General features: G+C 49.5%; 17 non-coding genes across 17 annotated transcripts; all 17 read left to right on the plus strand.

Moving 5' to 3' along the window:
• The first annotated feature begins 1,553 nt into the window (after nucleotides 1-1,553).
• TRNAH-GUG (transfer RNA histidin (anticodon GUG)) lies at nucleotides 1,554-1,625 on the plus strand. Its single transcript has one exon. It is a non-coding gene; the product is annotated as a tRNA-His (tRNA).
• Nucleotides 1,626-2,403: 778 nt separating this feature from the next.
• Nucleotides 2,404-2,475, plus strand: TRNAH-GUG (transfer RNA histidin (anticodon GUG)). Its single transcript has one exon. It is a non-coding gene; the product is annotated as a tRNA-His (tRNA).
• Nucleotides 2,476-3,251: 776 nt separating this feature from the next.
• TRNAH-GUG (transfer RNA histidin (anticodon GUG)) lies at nucleotides 3,252-3,323 on the plus strand. The gene has a single exon. It is a non-coding gene; the product is annotated as a tRNA-His (tRNA).
• A 1,628-nt stretch (nucleotides 3,324-4,951) lies between these two features.
• Nucleotides 4,952-5,023, plus strand: TRNAH-GUG (transfer RNA histidin (anticodon GUG)). The gene has a single exon. It is a non-coding gene; the product is annotated as a tRNA-His (tRNA).
• A 778-nt stretch (nucleotides 5,024-5,801) lies between these two features.
• Nucleotides 5,802-5,873, plus strand: TRNAH-GUG (transfer RNA histidin (anticodon GUG)). The gene has a single exon. It is a non-coding gene; the product is annotated as a tRNA-His (tRNA).
• A 1,620-nt stretch (nucleotides 5,874-7,493) lies between these two features.
• TRNAH-GUG (transfer RNA histidin (anticodon GUG)) lies at nucleotides 7,494-7,565 on the plus strand. Its single transcript has one exon. It is a non-coding gene; the product is annotated as a tRNA-His (tRNA).
• Nucleotides 7,566-8,262: 697 nt separating this feature from the next.
• TRNAR-ACG (transfer RNA arginine (anticodon ACG)) lies at nucleotides 8,263-8,335 on the plus strand. The gene has a single exon. It is a non-coding gene; the product is annotated as a tRNA-Arg (tRNA).
• A 1,243-nt stretch (nucleotides 8,336-9,578) lies between these two features.
• Nucleotides 9,579-9,651, plus strand: TRNAH-AUG (transfer RNA histidin (anticodon AUG)). Its single transcript has one exon. It is a non-coding gene; the product is annotated as a tRNA-His (tRNA).
• An 858-nt stretch (nucleotides 9,652-10,509) lies between these two features.
• TRNAH-GUG (transfer RNA histidin (anticodon GUG)) lies at nucleotides 10,510-10,581 on the plus strand. The gene has a single exon. It is a non-coding gene; the product is annotated as a tRNA-His (tRNA).
• A 701-nt stretch (nucleotides 10,582-11,282) lies between these two features.
• Nucleotides 11,283-11,355, plus strand: TRNAH-AUG (transfer RNA histidin (anticodon AUG)). The gene has a single exon. It is a non-coding gene; the product is annotated as a tRNA-His (tRNA).
• Nucleotides 11,356-13,906: 2,551 nt separating this feature from the next.
• TRNAH-GUG (transfer RNA histidin (anticodon GUG)) lies at nucleotides 13,907-13,978 on the plus strand. The gene has a single exon. It is a non-coding gene; the product is annotated as a tRNA-His (tRNA).
• A 701-nt stretch (nucleotides 13,979-14,679) lies between these two features.
• On the plus strand, nucleotides 14,680-14,752 carry TRNAR-ACG (transfer RNA arginine (anticodon ACG)). Its single transcript has one exon. It is a non-coding gene; the product is annotated as a tRNA-Arg (tRNA).
• An 8-nt stretch (nucleotides 14,753-14,760) lies between these two features.
• On the plus strand, nucleotides 14,761-14,832 carry TRNAH-GUG (transfer RNA histidin (anticodon GUG)). The gene has a single exon. It is a non-coding gene; the product is annotated as a tRNA-His (tRNA).
• Nucleotides 14,833-15,535: 703 nt separating this feature from the next.
• Nucleotides 15,536-15,608, plus strand: TRNAR-ACG (transfer RNA arginine (anticodon ACG)). Its single transcript has one exon. It is a non-coding gene; the product is annotated as a tRNA-Arg (tRNA).
• Nucleotides 15,609-15,616: 8 nt separating this feature from the next.
• TRNAH-GUG (transfer RNA histidin (anticodon GUG)) lies at nucleotides 15,617-15,688 on the plus strand. Its single transcript has one exon. It is a non-coding gene; the product is annotated as a tRNA-His (tRNA).
• Nucleotides 15,689-16,391: 703 nt separating this feature from the next.
• Nucleotides 16,392-16,464, plus strand: TRNAR-ACG (transfer RNA arginine (anticodon ACG)). Its single transcript has one exon. It is a non-coding gene; the product is annotated as a tRNA-Arg (tRNA).
• Nucleotides 16,465-16,472: 8 nt separating this feature from the next.
• TRNAH-GUG (transfer RNA histidin (anticodon GUG)) lies at nucleotides 16,473-16,544 on the plus strand. Its single transcript has one exon. It is a non-coding gene; the product is annotated as a tRNA-His (tRNA).
• Nucleotides 16,545-17,008: the final 464 nt, after the last annotated feature.

Genomic DNA, 17,008 nt, shown 5'->3' on the forward strand with positions numbered 1-17,008 from the left:
GCAGGAAGTCTCTCTCTCTCTAAGACCGCTTCTTGCAACCAGCACCAACTCTGTGATATAGGATACCTTGATACTATCCTAGCGTCGGTCGATTACAATGTGGCAGGCCGTAGTCAGATCACTAAAGGATTGGTCAACAGGCCAAGGTGTATCCTGCCATGTCATGCTACACCCGCTGTAACACAAATTTGGGGCCATGCGAACTCTACAACAGTGGCCTTTGAAGGTAACAGCAGAGAGTGAAAAGACTTTCTTTGAAGGCCAGTGGGATGTACATTTTGGACAGCGAGGACCACTGCTTTTCGAGAGGCACGAAAGTAGGCAGCCATCTATGTGGAAGTGAAACAACCATCCTATAAGGCGGTGGGGTTTCCTTCAACACCACCTGTGGGCCACATAGAATGAGATTGTAACATTATTAGCCTTTGCCATTTTCACAACTATCGAGCAGCCATAAGCAGTGATGTGACAGCAACTGAGAAGGCCTGAGCACTTTCCTTTCCATTAGAAATTCAGCAGAAAGTTAGCCGTTTATCTCTGGAATGGCTGAGATGGTGTCGATTGGCTTCTGCAGCTAGAATGCCCTTTGTGAAGGCTTAGCAAAGAGTCAGGGGCAGGTGCAGGGCCAGTGGCGCAATGGATAACACGTCTGACTACGGATCAGAAGATTGTAGGTTCGACTCCTACCTGGCTCGTTGACAATGCCGTGATCGTATAGTGGTTAGTACTCTGTGTTGTGGCCGCAGCAACCCCGGTTCGAATCCGGGTCACGGCATCTTTATGCGCTGGATGAAGTGTAATGTCCACAGTCACGCCCATGCCAGTTCGGACCCCTGAAGGTACACAAGGAGCAGGAAGTCTCTCTCTCTCTAAGACCTCTTCTTGCAACCAGCACCAACTCTGTGATATAGGATACCTTGATACTATCCTAGCGTCGGTCGATTACAATGTGGCAGGCCGTAGTCAGATCACTAAAGGATTGGTCAACAGGCCAAGGTGTATCCTGCCATGTCATGCTACACCTGCTGTAACACAAACTTGGGGCCATGCGAACTCTACAACAGTGGCCTTTGAAGGTAACAGCAGAGAGTGAAAAGACTTTCTTTGAAGGCCAGTGGGATGTACATTTTGGACAGCGAGCACCACTGCTTTTCGAGAGGCACGAAAGTAGGCAGCCATCTATGTGGAAGTGAAACAACCATCCTATAAGGCGGTGGGGTTTCCTTCAACACCACCTGTGGGCCACATAGAATGAGATTGTAACATTATTAGCCTTTGCCATTTTCACAACTATCGAGCAGCCATAAGCAGTGATGTGACAGCAACTGAGAAGGCCTGAGCACTTTCCTTTCCATTAGAAATTCAGCAGAAAGTTAGCCGTTTATCTCTGGAATGGCTGAGATGGTGTCGATTGGCTTCTGCAGCTAGAATGCCCTTTGTGAAGGCTTAGCAAAGAGTCAGGGGCAGGTGCAGGGCCAGTGGCGCAATGGATAACGCGTCTGACTACGGATCAGAAGATTGTAGGTTCGACTCCTACCTGGCTCGTTGACAATGCCGTGATCGTATAGTGGTTAGTACTCTGCGTTGTGGCCGCAGCAACCCCGGTTCGAATCCGGGTCACGGCATCTTTATGCGCTGGATGAAGTGTAATGTCCACAGTCACGCCCATGCCAGTTCGGACCCCTGAAGGTACACAAGGAGCAGGAAGTCTCTCTCTCTCTAAGACCGCTTCTTGCAACCAGCACCAACTCTGTGATATAGGATACCTTGATACTATCCTAGCGTCGGTCGATTACAATGTGGCAGGCCGTAGTCAGATCACTAAAGGATTGGTCAACAGGCCAAGGTGTATCCTGCCATGTCATGCTACACCCGCTGTAACACAAACTTGGGGCCATGCGAACTCTACAACAGTGGCCTTTGAAGGTAACAGCAGAGAGTGAAAAGACTTTCTTTGAAGGCCAGTGGGATGTACATTTTGGACAGCGAGGACCACTGCTTTTCGAGAGGCACGAAAGTAGGCAGCCATCTATGTGGAAGTGAAACAACCATCCTATAAGGCGGTGGGGTTTCCTTCAACACCACCTGTGGGCCACATAGAATGAGATTGTAACATTATTAGCCTTTGCCATTTTCACAACTATCGAGCAGCCATAAGCAGTGATGTGACAGCAACTGAGAAGGCCTGAGCACTTTCCTTTCCATTAGAAATTCAGCAGAAAGTTAGCCGTTTATCTCTGGAATGGCTGAGATGGTGTCGATTGGCTTCTGCAGCTAGAATGCCCTTTGTGAAGGCTTAGCAAAGAGTCAGGGCCAGGTGCAGGGCCAGTGGCGCAATGGATAACGCGTCTGACTACGGATCAGAAGATTCTAGGTTCGACTCCTACCTGGCTCGTTGACAATGCCGTGATCGTATAGTGGTTAGTACTCTGCGTTGTGGCCGCAGCAACCCCGGTTCGAATCCGGGTCACGGCATCTTTATGCGCTGGATGAAGTGTAATGTCCACAGTCACGCCCATGCCAGTTCGGACCCCTGAAGGTACACAAGGAGCAGGAAGTCTCTCTCTCTAAGACTGCTTCTTGCAACCAGCACCAACTCTGTGATATAGGATACCTTGATACTATCCTAGCGTCGGTCGATTACAATGTGGCAGGCCGTAGTCAGATCACTAAAGGATTGGTCAACAGGCCAAGGTGTATCCTGCCATGTCATGCTACACCCGCTGTAACACAAACTTGGGGCCATGCGAACTCTACAACAGTGGCCTTTGAAGGTAACAGCAGAGAGTGAAAAGACTTTCTTTGAAGGCCAGTGGGATGTACATTTTGGACAGCGAGGACCACTGCTTTTCGAGAGGCACGAAAGTAGGCAGCCATCTATGTGGAAGTGAAACAACCGTCCTATAAGGCGGTGGGGTTTCCTTCAACACCACCTGTGGGCCACATAGAATGAGATTGTAACATTATTAGCCTTTGCCATTTTCACAACTATCGAGCAGCCATAAGCAGTGATGTGACAGCAACTGAGAAGGCCTGAGCACTTTCCTTTCCATTAGAAATTCAGCAGAAAGTTAGCCGTTTATCTCTGGAATGGCTGAGATGGTGTCGATTGGCTTCTGCAGCTAGAATGCCCTTTGTGAAGGCTTAGCAAAGAGTCAGGGGCAGGTGCAGGGCCAGTGGCGCAATGGATAACGCGTCTGACTACGGATCAGAAGATTGTAGGTTCGACTCCTACCTGGCTCGTTGACAATGCCGTGATCGTATAGTGGTTAGTACTCTGCGTTGTGGCCGCAGCAACCCCGGTTCGAATCCGGGTCACGGCATCTTTATGCGCTGGATGAAGTGTAATGTCCACAGTCACGCCCATGCCAGTTCGGACCCCTGAAGGTACACAAGGAGCAGGAAGTCTCTCTCTCTCTAAGACCGCTTCTTGCAACCAGCACCAACTCTGTGATATAGGATACCTTGATACTATCCTAGCGTCGGTCGATTACAATGTGGCAGGCTGTAGTCAGATCACTAAAGGATTGGTCAACAGGCCAAGGTGTATCCTGCCATGTCATGCTACACCCGCTGTAACACAAACTTGGGGCCATGCGAACTCTACAACAGTGGCCTTTGAAGGTAACAGCAGAGAGTGAAAAGACTTTCTTTGAAGGCCAGTGGGATGTACATTTTGGACAGCGAGGACCACTGCTTTTCGAGAGGCACGAAAGTAGGCAGCCATCTATGTGGAAGTGAAACAACCATCCTATAAGGCGGTGGGGTTTCCTTCAACACCACCTGTGGGCCACATAGAATGAGATTGTAACATTATTAGCCTTTGCCATTTTCACAACTATCGAGCAGCCATAAGCAGTGATGTGACAGCAACTGAGAAGGCCTGAGCACTTTCCTTTCCATTAGAAATTCAGCAGAAAGTTAGCCGTTTATCTCTGGAATGGCTGAGATGGTGTCGATTGGCTTCTGCAGCTAGAATGCCCTTTGTGAAGGCTTAGCAAAGAGTCAGGGGCAGGTGCAGGGCCAGTGGCGCAATGGATAACACGTCTGACTACGGATCAGAAGATTGTAGGTTCGACTCCTACCTGGCTCGTTGACAATGCCGTGATCGTATAGTGGTTAGTACTCTGTGTTGTGGCCGCAGCAACCCCGGTTCGAATCCGGGTCACGGCATCTTTATGCGCTGGATGAAGTGTAATGTCCACAGTCACGCCCATGCCAGTTCGGACCCCTGAAGGTACACAAGGAGCAGGAAGTCTCTCTCTCTCTAAGACCTCTTCTTGCAACCAGCACCAACTCTGTGATATAGGATACCTTGATACTATCCTAGCGTCGGTCGATTACAATGTGGCAGGCCGTAGTCAGATCACTAAAGGATTGGTCAACAGGCCAAGGTGTATCCTGCCATGTCATGCTACACCTGCTGTAACACAAACTTGGGGCCATGCGAACTCTACAACAGTGGCCTTTGAAGGTAACAGCAGAGAGTGAAAAGACTTTCTTTGAAGGCCAGTGGGATGTACATTTTGGACAGCGAGCACCACTGCTTTTCGAGAGGCACGAAAGTAGGCAGCCATCTATGTGGAAGTGAAACAACCATCCTATAAGGCGGTGGGGTTTCCTTCAACACCACCTGTGGGCCACATAGAATGAGATTGTAACATTATTAGCCTTTGCCATTTTCACAACTATCGAGCAGCCATAAGCAGTGATGTGACAGCAACTGAGAAGGCCTGAGCACTTTCCTTTCCATTAGAAATTCAGCAGAAAGTTAGCCGTTTATCTCTGGAATGGCTGAGATGGTGTCGATTGGCTTCTGCAGCTAGAATGCCCTTTGTGAAGGCTTAGCAAAGAGTCAGGGGCAGGTGCAGGGCCAGTGGCGCAATGGATAACGCGTCTGACTACGGATCAGAAGATTGTAGGTTCGACTCCTACCTGGCTCGTTGACAATGCCGTGATCGTATAGTGGTTAGTACTCTGCGTTGTGGCCGCAGCAACCCCGGTTCGAATCCGGGTCACGGCATCTTTATGCGCTGGATGAAGTGTAATGTCCACAGTCACGCCCATGCCAGTTCGGACCCCTGAAGGTACACAAGGAGCAGGAAGTCTCTCTCTCTCTAAGACCGCTTCTTGCAACCAGCACCAACTCTGTGATATAGGATACCTTGATACTATCCTAGCGTCGGTCGATTACAATGTGGCAGGCCGTAGTCAGATCACTAAAGGATTGGTCAACAGGCCAAGGTGTATCCTGCCATGTCATGCTACACCCGCTGTAACACAAACTTGGGGCCATGCGAACTCTACAACAGTGGCCTTTGAAGGTAACAGCAGAGAGTGAAAAGACTTTCTTTGAAGGCCAGTGGGATGTACATTTTGGACAGCGAGGACCACTGCTTTTCGAGAGGCACGAAAGTAGGCAGCCATCTATGTGGAAGTGAAACAACCATCCTATAAGGCGGTGGGGTTTCCTTCAACACCACCTGTGGGCCACATAGAATGAGATTGTAACATTATTAGCCTTTGCCATTTTCACAACTATCGAGCAGCCATAAGCAGTGATGTGACAGCAACTGAGAAGGCCTGAGCACTTTCCTTTCCATTAGAAATTCAGCAGAAAGTTAGCCGTTTATCTCTGGAATGGCTGAGATGGTGTCGATTGGCTTCTGCAGCTAGAATGCCCTTTGTGAAGGCTTAGCAAAGAGTCAGGGCCAGGTGCAGGGCCAGTGGCGCAATGGATAACGCGTCTGACTACGGATCAGAAGATTCTAGGTTCGACTCCTACCTGGCTCGTTGACAATGCCGTGATCGTATAGTGGTTAGTACTCTGCGTTGTGGCCGCAGCAACCCCGGTTCGAATCCGGGTCACGGCATCTTTATGCGCTGGATGAAGTGTAATGTCCACAGTCACGCCCATGCCAGTTCGGACCCCTGAAGGTACACAAGGAGCAGGAAGTCTCTCTCTCTAAGACTGCTTCTTGCAACCAGCACCAACTCTGTGATATAGGATACCTTGATACTATCCTAGCGTCGGTCGATTACAATGTGGCAGGCCGTAGTCAGATCACTAAAGGATTGGTCAACAGGCCAAGGTGTATCCTGCCATGTCATGCTACACCCGCTGTAACACAAACTTGGGGCCATGCGAACTCTACAACAGTGGCCTTTGAAGGTAACAGCAGAGAGTGAAAAGACTTTCTTTGAAGGCCAGTGGGATGTACATTTTGGACAGCGAGGACCACTGCTTTTCGAGAGGCACGAAAGTAGGCAGCCATCTATGTGGAAGTGAAACAACCATCCTATAAGGCGGTGGGGTTTCCTTCAACACCACCTGTGGGCCACATAGAATGAGATTGTAACATTATTAGCCTTTGCCATTTTCACAACTATCGAGCAGCCATAAGCAGTGATGTGACAGCAACTGAGAAGGCCTGAGCACTTTCCTTTCCATTAGAAATTCAGCAGAAAGTTAGCCGTTTATCTCTGGAATGGCTGAGATGGTGTCGATTGGCTTCTGCAGCTAGAATGCCCTTTGTGAAGGCTTAGCAAAGAGTCAGGGCCAGGTGCAGGTGCAGGGCCAGTGGCGCAATGGATAACGCGTCTGACTACGGATCAGAAGATTGTAGGTTCGACTCCTACCTGGCTCGTTGACAATGCCGTGATCGTATAGTGGTTAGTACTCTGCGTTGTGGCCGCAGCAACCCCGGTTTGAAACCGGGTCACGGCATCTTTATGCGCTGGATGAAGTGTAATGTCCACAGTCACGCCCATGCCAGTTCGGACCCCTGAAGGTACACAAGGAGCAGGAAGTCTCTCTCTCTCTAAGACCGCTTCTTGCAACCAGCACCAACTCTGTGATATAGGATACCTTGATACTATCCTAGCGTCGGTCGATTACAATGTGGCAGGCCGTAGTCAGATCACTAAAGGATTGGTCAACAGGCCAAGGTGTATCCTGCCATGTCATGCTACACCCGCTGTAACACAAACTTGGGGCCATGCGAACTCTACAACAGTGGCCTTTGAAGGTAACAGCAGAGAGTGAAAAGACTTTCTTTGAAGGCCAGTGGGATGTACATTTTGGACAGCGAGGACCACTGCTTTTCGAGAGGCACGAAAGTAGGCAGCCATCTATGTGGAAGTGAAACAACCATCCTATAAGGCGGTGGGGTTTCCTTCAACACCACCTGTGGGCCACATAGAATGAGATTGTAACATTATTAGCCTTTGCCATTTTCACAACTATCGAGCAGCCATAAGCAGTGATGTGACAGCAACTGAGAAGGCCTGAGCACTTTCCTTTCCATTAGAAATTCAGCAGAAAGTTAGCCGTTTATCTCTGGAATGGCTGAGATGGTGTCGATTGGCTTCTGCAGCTAGAATGCCCTTTGTGAAGGCTTAGCAAAGAGTCAGGGCCAGTGGCGCAATGGATAACGCGTCTGACTACGGATCAGAAGATTGTAGGTTCGACTCCTACCTGGCTCGTTGACAATGCCGTGATCGTATAGTGGTTAGTACTCTGCGTTGTGGCCGCAGCAACCCCGGTTCGAATCCGGGTCACGGCATCTTTATGCGCTGGATGAAGTGTAATGTCCACAGTCACGCCCATGCCAGTTCGGACCCCTGAAGGTACACAAGGAGCAGGAAGTCTCTCTCTCTCTAAGACCGCTTCTTGCAACCAGCACCAACTCTGTGATATAGGATACCTTGATACTATCCTAGCGTCGGTCGATTACAATGTGGCAGGCCGTAGTCAGATCACTAAAGGATTGGTCAACAGGCCAAGGTGTATCCTGCCATGTCATGCTACACCCGCTGTAACACAAACTTGGGGCCATGCGAACTCTACAACAGTGGCCTTTGAAGGTAACAGCAGAGAGTGAAAAGACTTTCTTTGAAGGCCAGTGGGATGTACATTTTGGACAGCGAGGACCACTGCTTTTCGAGAGGCACGAAAGTAGGCAGCCATCTATGTGGAAGTGAAACAACCATCCTATAAGGCGGCGGGGTTTCCTTCAACACCACCTGTGGGCCACATAGAATGAGATTGTAACATTATTAGCCTTTTCCATTTTCACAACTATCGAGCAGCCATAAGCAGTGATGTGACAGCAACTGAGAAGGCCTGAGCACCTTCCTTTCCATTAGAAATTCAGCAGAAAGTTAGCCGTTTATCTCTGGAATGGCTGAGATGGTGTCGATTGGCTTCTGCAGCTAGAATGCCCTTTGTGAAGGCTTAGCAAAGAGTCAGGGGCAGGTGCAGGGCCAGTGGCGCAATGGATAACGCGTCTGACTACGGATCAGAAGATTGTAGGTTCGACTCCTACCTGGCTCGTTGACAATGCCGTGATCGTATAGTGGTTAGTACTCTGCGTTGTGGCCGCAACAACCCCGGTTCAAATCCGGGTCACGGCATCTTTATGCGCTGGATGAAGTGTAATGTCCACAGTCACGCCCATGCCAGTTCGGACCCCTGAAGGTACACAAGGAGCAGGAAGTCTCTCTCTCTCTCTCTAAAGCCCCATACACACGGTCGGACTTGTACAAACTTTTCCGTGGACTTTTGTACAAAGTGTGTTGTCCACAAGTTTGTATTGCATACACACGGTCGGACTTTTTGACAACAAACACGAACGTAATGACGTCACAACGTACTGACGCCGCTTCAAAAGAGGACGTTCAATGACTCCAGCGCCACCTTTGGTCAACTTCTGTATTGTAGTCTGATCGTTTGCAATGGTTCTGAGCATGCGTGTTTGTACCTTGTACAAAAGTCCGATGCTTTTGCGTACACACGGTAGGACTTTGCTCCATCGGACTTTTGTTGCCAGAAAGTTTGTCCGTTCGCACAGCCAACAAAAGTCCGATGAAAACAGAAAAAGTTTGTCCGATGGAGCGTACACACAGTCGGATGTTGCTCCAAAACAGCTAATTTGCATGTTTGTTGTCAAAAAGTCCGACCGTGTGTACGGGCCTTTAGACCGCTTCTTGCAACCAGCACCAACTCTGTGATATAGGATACCTTGATACTATCCTAGCGTCGGTCGATTACAATGTGGCAGGCCGTAGTCAGATCACTAAAGGATTGGTCAACAGGCCAAGGTGTATCCTGCCATGTCATGCTACACCCGCTGTAACACAAACTTGGGGCCATGCGAACTCTACAACAGTGGCCTTTGAAGGTAACAGCAGAGAGTGAAAAGACTTTCTTTGAAGGCCAGTGGGATGTACATTTTGGACAGCGAGGACCACTGCTTTTCGAGAGGCACGAAAGTAGGCAGCCATCTATGTGGAAGTGAAACAACCATCCTATAAGGCGGTGGGGTTTCCTTCAACACCACCTGTGGGCCACATAGAATGAGATTGTAACATTATTAGCCTTTGCCATTTTCACAACTATCGAGCAGCCATAAGCAGTGATGTGACAGCAACTGAGAAGGCCTGAGCACTTTCCTTTCCATTAGAAATTCAGCAGAAAGTTAGCCGTTTATCTCTGGAATGGCTGAGATGGTGTCGATTGGCTTCTGCAGCTAGAATGCCCTTTGTGAAGGCTTAGCAAAGAGTCAGGGCCAGGTGCAGGGCCAGTGGCGCAATGGACAACGCGTCTGACTATGGATCAGAAGATTGTAGGTTCGACTCCTACCTGGCTCGTTGACAATGCCGTGATCGTATAGTGGTTAGTACTCTGCGTTGTGGCCGCAGCAACCCCGGTTCGAAACCGGGTCACGGCATCTTTATGCGCTGGATGAAGTGTAATGTCCACAGTCACGCCCATGCCAGTTCGGACCCCTGAAGGTACACAAGGAGCAGGAAGTCTCTCTCTCTCTAAGACCGCTTCTTGCAACCAGCACCAACTCTGTGATATAGGATACCTTGATACTATCCTAGCGTCGGTCGATTACAATGTGGCAGGCCGTAGTCAGATCACTAAAGGATTGGTCAACAGGCCAAGGTGTATCCTGCCATGTCATGCTACACCCGCTGTAACACAAACTTGGGGCCATGCGAACTCTACAACAGTGGCCTTTGAAGGTAACAGCAGAGAGTGAAAAGACTTTCTTTGAAGGCCAGTGGGATGTACATTTTGGACAGCGAGGACCACTGCTTTTCGAGAGGCACGAAAGTAGGCAGCCATCTATGTGGAAGTGAAACAACCATCCTATAAGGCGGTGGGGTTTCCTTCAACACCACCTGTGGGCCACATAGAATGAGATTGTAACATTATTAGCCTTTGCCATTTTCACAACTATCGAGCAGCCATAAGCAGTGATGTGACAGCAACTGAGAAGGCCTGAGCACTTTCCTTTCCATTAGAAATTCAGCAGAAAGTTAGCCGTTTATCTCTGGAATGGCTGAGATGGTGTCGATTGGCTTCTGCAGCTAGAATGCCCTTTGTGAAGGCTTAGCAAAGAGTCAGGGCCAGGTGCAGGGCCAGTGGCGCAATGGATAACGTGTCTGACTACGGATCAGAAGATTGTAGGTTCGACTCCTACCTGGCTCGTTGACAATGCCGTGATCGTATAGTGGTTAGTACTCTGCGTTGTGGCCGCAGCAACCCCGGTTCGAATCCGGGTCACGGCATATTTATGCGCTGGATGAAGTGTAATGTCCACAGTCACGCCCATGCCAGTTCGGACCCCTGAAGGTACACAAGGAGCAGGAAGTCTCTCTCTCTCTCTCTAAGACCGCTTCTTGCAACCAGCACCAACTCTGTGATATAGGATACCTTGATACTATCCTAGCGTCGGTCGATTACAATGTGGCAGGCCGTAGTCAGATCACTAAAGGATTGGTCAACAGGCCAAGGTGTATCCTGCCATGTCATGCTACACCCGCTGTAACACAAACTTGGGGCCATGCGAACTCTACAACAGTGGCCTTTGAAGGTAACAGCAGAGAGTGAAAATACTTTCTTTGAAGGCCAGTGGGATGTACATTTTGGACAGTGAGGACCACTGCTTTTCGAGAGGCACGAAAGTAGGCAGCCATCTATGTGGAAGTGAAACAACCATCCTATAAGGCGGTGGGGTTTCCTTCAACACCACCTGTGGGCCACATAGAATGAGATTGTAACATTATTAGCCTTTGCCATTTTCACAACTATCGAGCAGCCATAAGCAGTGATGTGACAGCAACTGAGAAGGCCTGAGCACTTTCCTTTCCATTAGAAATTCAGCAGAAAGTTAGCCGTTTATCTCTGGAATGGCTGAGATGGTGTCGATTGGCTTCTGCAGCTAGAATGCCCTTTGTGAAGGCTTAGCAAAGAGTCAGGGGCAGGTGCAGGGCCAGTGGCGCAATGGACAACGCGTCTGACTATGGATCAGAAGATTGTAGGTTCGACTCCTACCTGGCTTGTTGACAATGCCGTGATCGTATAGTGGTTAGTACTCTGCGTTGTGGCCGCAGCAACCCCGGTTCGAAACCGGGTCACGGCATCTTTATGCGCTGGATGAAGTGTAATGTCCACAGTCACGCCCATGCCAGTTCGGACCCCTGAAGGTACACAAGGAGCAGGAAGTCTCTCTCTCTCTAAGACCGCTTCTTGCAACCAGCACCAACTCTGTGATATAGGATACCTTGATACTATCCTAGCGTCGGTCGATTACAATGTGGCAGGCCGTAGTCAGATCACTAAAGGATTGGTCAACAGGCCAAGGTGTATCCTGCCATGTCATGCTACACCCGCTGTAACACAAACTTGGGGCCATGCGAACTCTACAACAGTGGCCTTTGAAGGTAACAGCAGAGAGTGAAAAGACTTTCTTTGAAGGCCAGTGGGATGTACATTTTGGACAGCGAGGACCACTGCTTTTCGAGAGGCACGAAAGTAGGCAGCCATCTATGTGGAAGTGAAACAACCATCCTATAAGGCGGTGGGGTTTCCTTCAACACCACCTGTGGGCCACATAGAATGAGATTGTAACATTATTAGCCTTTGCCATTTTCACAACTATCGAGCAGCCATAAGCAGTGATGTGACAGCAACTGAGAAGGCCTGAGCACTTTCCTTTCCATTAGAAATTCAGCAGAAAGTTAGCCGTTTATCTCTGGAATGGCTGAGATGGTGTCGATTGGCTTCTGCAGCTAGAATGCCCTTTGTGAAGGCTTAGCAAAGAGTCAGGGGCAGGTGCAGGGCCAGTGGCGCAATGGATAACGCATCTGACTACGGATCAGAAGATTGTAGGTTCGACTCCTACCTGGCTCGTTGACAATCACGTGATCGTATAGTGGTTAGTACTCTGCGTTGTGGCCGCAGCAACCCCGGTTCGAATCCGGGTCACGGCATCTTTATGCGCTGGATGAAGTGTAATGTCCACAGTCACGCCCATGCCAGTTCGGACCCCTGAAGGTACACAAGGAGCAGGAAGTCTCTCTCTAAGACCGCTTCTTGCAACCAGCACCAACTCTGTGATATAGGATACCTTGATACTATCCTAGCGTCGGTCGATTACAATGTGGCAGGCCGTAGTCAGATCACTAAAGGATTGGTCAACAGGCCAAGGTGTATCCTGCCATGTCATGCTACACCCGCTGTAACACAAACTTGGGGCCATGCGAACTCTACAACAGTGGCCTTTGAAGGTAACAGCAGAGAGTGAAAAGACTTTCTTTGAAGGCCAGTGGGATGTACATTTTGGACAGCGAGGACCACTGCTTTTCGAGAGGCACGAAAGTAGGCAGCCATCTATGTGGAAGTGAAACAACCATCCTATAAGGCGGTGGGGTTTCCTTCAACACCACCTGTGGGCCACATAGAATGAGATTGTAACATTATTAGCCTTTGCCATTTTCACAACTATCGAGCAGCCATAAGCAGTGATGTGACAGCAACTGAGAAGCACTTTCCTTTCCATTAGAAATTCAGCAGAAAGTTAGCCGTTTATCTCTGGAATGGCTGAGATGGTGTCGATTGGCTTCTGCAGCTAGAATGCCCTTTGTGAAGGCTTAGCAAAGAGTCAGGGCCAGGTGCAGGGCCAGTGGCGCAATGGATAACGCGTCTGACTACGGATCAGAAGATTGTAGGTTCGACTCCTACTTGGCTCATTGACAATGCCGTGATCGTATAGTGGTTAGTACTCTGCGTTGTGGCCGCAGCAACCCCGGTTCAAATCCGGGTCACGGCATCTTTATGCGCTGGATGAAGTGTAATGTCCACAGTCACGCCCATGCCAGTTCGGACCCCTGAAGGTACACAAGGAGCAGGAAGTCTCTCTCTCTCTCTCTAAGACCGCTTCTTGCAACCAGCACCAACTCTGTGATATAGGATACCTTGATACTATCCTAGCGTCAGTCGATTACAATGTGGCAGGCCGTAGTCAGATCACTAAAGGATTGGTCAACAGGCCAAGGTGTATCCTGCCATGTCATGCTACACCCGCTGTAACACAAACTTAGGGCCATGCGAACTCTACAACAGTGGCCTTTGAAGGTAACAGCAGAGAGTGAAAAGACTTTCTTTGAAGGCCAGTGGGATGTACATTTTGGACAGCAACGACCACTGCTTTTCGAGAGGCACGAAAGTAGGCAGCCATCTATGTGGAAGTGAAACAACCGTCCTATAAGGCGGTGGGGTTTCCTTCAACACCACCTGTGGGCCACATAGAATGAGATTGTAACATTATTAGCCTTTGCCATTTTCACAACTATCGAGCAGCCATAAGCAGTGATGTGACAGCAACTGAGAAGGCCTGAGCACTTTCCTTTCCATTAGAAATTCAGCAGAAAGTTAGCCGTTTATCTCTGGAATGGCTGAGATGGTGTCGATTGGCTTCTGCAGCTAGAATGCCCTTTGTGAAGGCTTAGCAAAGAGTCAGGGCCAGGTGCAGGGCCAGTGGCGCAATGGATAACGCGTCTGACTACGGATCAGAAGATTGTAGGCTCGACTCCTACCTGGCTCGTTGACAATGCCGTGATCGTATAGTGGTTAGTACTCTGCGTTGTGGCCGCAGCAACCCCGGTTCGAATCCGGGTCACGGCATCTTTATGCGCTGGATGAAGTGTAATGTCCACAGTCACGCCCATGCCAGTTCGGACCCCTGAAGGTACACAAGGAGCAGGAAGTCTCTCTCTCTCTCTCTAAGACCGCTTCTTGCAACCAGCACCAACTCTGTGATATAGGATACCTTGATACTATCCTAGCGTCGGTCGATTACAATGTGGCAGGCCGTAGTCAGATCACTAAAGGATTGGTCAACAGGCCAAGGTGTATCCTGCCATGTCATGCTACACCCGCTGTAACACAAACTTGGGGCCATGCGAACTCTACAACAGTGGCCTTTGAAGGTAACAGCAGAGAGTGAAAAGACTTTCTTTGAAGGCCAGTGGGATGTACATTTTGGACAGCGAGGACCACTGCTTTTCGAGAGGCACGAAAGTAGGCAGCCATCTATGTGGAAGTGAAACAACCGTCCTATAAGGCGGTGGGGTTTCCTTCAACACCACCTGTGGGCCACATAGAATGAGATTGTAACATTATTAGCCTTTGCCATTTTCACAACTATCGAGCAGCCATAAGCAGTGATGTGACAGCAACTGAGAAGGCCTGAGCACTTTCCTTTCCATTAGAAATTCAGCAGAAAGTTAGCCGTTTATCTCTGGAATGGCTGAGATGGTGTCGATTGGCTTCTGCAGCTAGAATGCCCTTTGTGAAGGCTTAGCAAAGAGTCAGGGGCAGGTGCAGGGCCAGTGGCGCAATGGATAACGCGTCTGACTACGGATCAGAAGATTGTAGGTTCGACTCCTACCTGGCTCGTTGACAATGCCGTGATCGTATAGTGGTTAGTACTCTGCGTTGTGGCCGCAGCAACCCCGGTTCGAATCCGGGTCACGGCATCTTTATGCGCTGGATGAAGTGTAATGTCCACAGTCACGCCCATGCCAGTTCGGACCCCTGAAGGTACACAAGGAGCAGGAAGTCTCTCTCTCTCTCTCTCTAAGACCGCTTCTTGCAACCAGCACCAACTCTGTGATATAGGATACCTTGATACTATCCTAGCGTCGGTCGATTACAATGTGGCAGGCCGTAGTCAGATCACTAAAGGATTGGTCAACAGGCCAAGGTGTATCCTGCCATGTCATGCTACACCCGCTGTAACACAAACTTGGGGCCATGCGAACTCTACAACAGTGGCCTTTGAAGGTAACAGCAGAGAGTGAAAAGACTTTCTTTGAAGGCCAGTGGGATGTACATTTTGGACAGCGAGGACCACTGCTTTTCGAGAGGCACGAAAGTAGGCAGCCATCTATGTGGAAGTGAAACAACCGTCCTATAAGGCGGTGGGGTTTCCTTCAACACCACCTGTGGGCCACATAGAATGAGATTGTAACATTATTAGCCTTTGCCATTTTCACAACTATCGAGCAGCCATAAGCAGTGATGTGACAGCAACTGAGAAGGCCTGAGCACTTTCCTTTCCATTAGAAATTCAGCAGAAAGTTAGCCGTTTATCTCTGGAATGGCTGAGATGGTGTCGATTGGCTTCTGCAGCTAGAATGCCCTTTGTGAAGGCTTAGCAAAGAGTCAGGGCCAGGTGCAGGGCCAGTGGCGCAATGGATAACGCGTCTGACTACGGATCAGAAGATTGTAGGTTCGACTCCTACCTGGCTCGTTGACAATGCCGTGATCGTATAGTGGTTAGTACTCTGCGTTGTGGCCGCAGCAACCCCGGTTCGAATCCGGGTCACGGCATCTTTATGCGCTGGATGAAGTGTAATGTCCACAGTCACGCCCATGCCAGTTCGGACCCCTGAAGGTACACAAGGAGCAGGAAGTCTCTCTCTCTCTCTCTCTAAGACCGCTTCTTGCAACCAGCACCAACTCTGTGATATAGGATACCTTGATACTATCCTAGCGTCGGTCGATTACAATGTGGCAGGCCGTAGTCAGATCACTAAAGGATTGGTCAACAGGCCAAGGTGTATCCTGCCATGTCATGCTACACCCGCTGTAACACAAACTTGGGGCCATGCGAACTCTACAACAGTGGCCTTTGAAGGTAACAGCAGAGAGTGAAAAGACTTTCTTTGAAGGCCAGTGGGATGTACATTTTGGACAGCGAGGACCACTGCTTTTCGAGAGGCACGAAAGTAGGCAGCCATCTATGTGGAAGTGAAACAACCGTCCTATAAGGCGGTGGGGTTTCCTTCAACACCACCTGTGGGCCACATAGAATGAGATTGTAACATTATTAGCCTTTGCCATTTTCACAACTATCGAGCAGCCATAAGCAGTGATGTGACAGCAACTGAGAAGGCCTGAGCACTTTCCTTTCCATTAGAAATTCAGCAGAAAGTTAGCCGTTTATCTCTGGAATGGCTGAGATGGTGTCGATTGGCTTCTGCAGCTAGAATGCCCTTTGTGAAGGCTTAGCAAAGAGTCAGGGCCAGGTGCAGGGCCAGTGGCGCAATGGATAACGCGTCTGACTACGGATCAGAAGATTGTAGGTTCGACTCCTACCTGGCTCGTTGACAATGCCGTGATCGTATAGTGGTTAGTACTCTGCGTTGTGGCCGCAGCAACCCCGGTTCGAATCCGGGTCACGGCATCTTTATGCGCTGGATGAAGTGTAATGTCCACAGTCACGCCCATGCCAGTTCGGACCCCTGAAGGTACACAAGGAGCAGGAAGTCTCTCTCTCCAAGACCGCTTCTTGCAACCAGCACCAACCCTGTGATATAGGATACCTTGATACTATCCTAGCGTCGGTCGATTACAATGTGGAAGGCCGTAGTCAGATCACTAAAGGATTGGTCAACAGGCCAAGGTGTATCCTGCCATGTCATGCTACACCCGCTGTAACACAAACTTGGGGCCATGCGAACTCTACAACAGTGGCCTTTGAAGGTAACAGCAGAGAGTGAAAAGACTTTCTTTGAAGGCCAGTGGGATGTACATTTTGGACAGCGAGGACCACTGCTTTTCGAGAGGCACGAAAGTAGGCAGCCATCTATGTGGAAGTGAAACAACCGTCCTATAAGGCGGTGGGGTTTCCTTCAACACCACCTGTGG

Source organism: Lithobates pipiens, unplaced genomic scaffold (genome assembly GCF_037356315.1).
Source record: "Lithobates pipiens isolate NorthernLeopardFrog02 unplaced genomic scaffold, aLitPip1_a1.2 Scaffold_8, whole genome shotgun sequence".
Taxonomy (NCBI): Eukaryota; Metazoa; Chordata; class Amphibia; order Anura; family Ranidae; genus Lithobates; species Lithobates pipiens.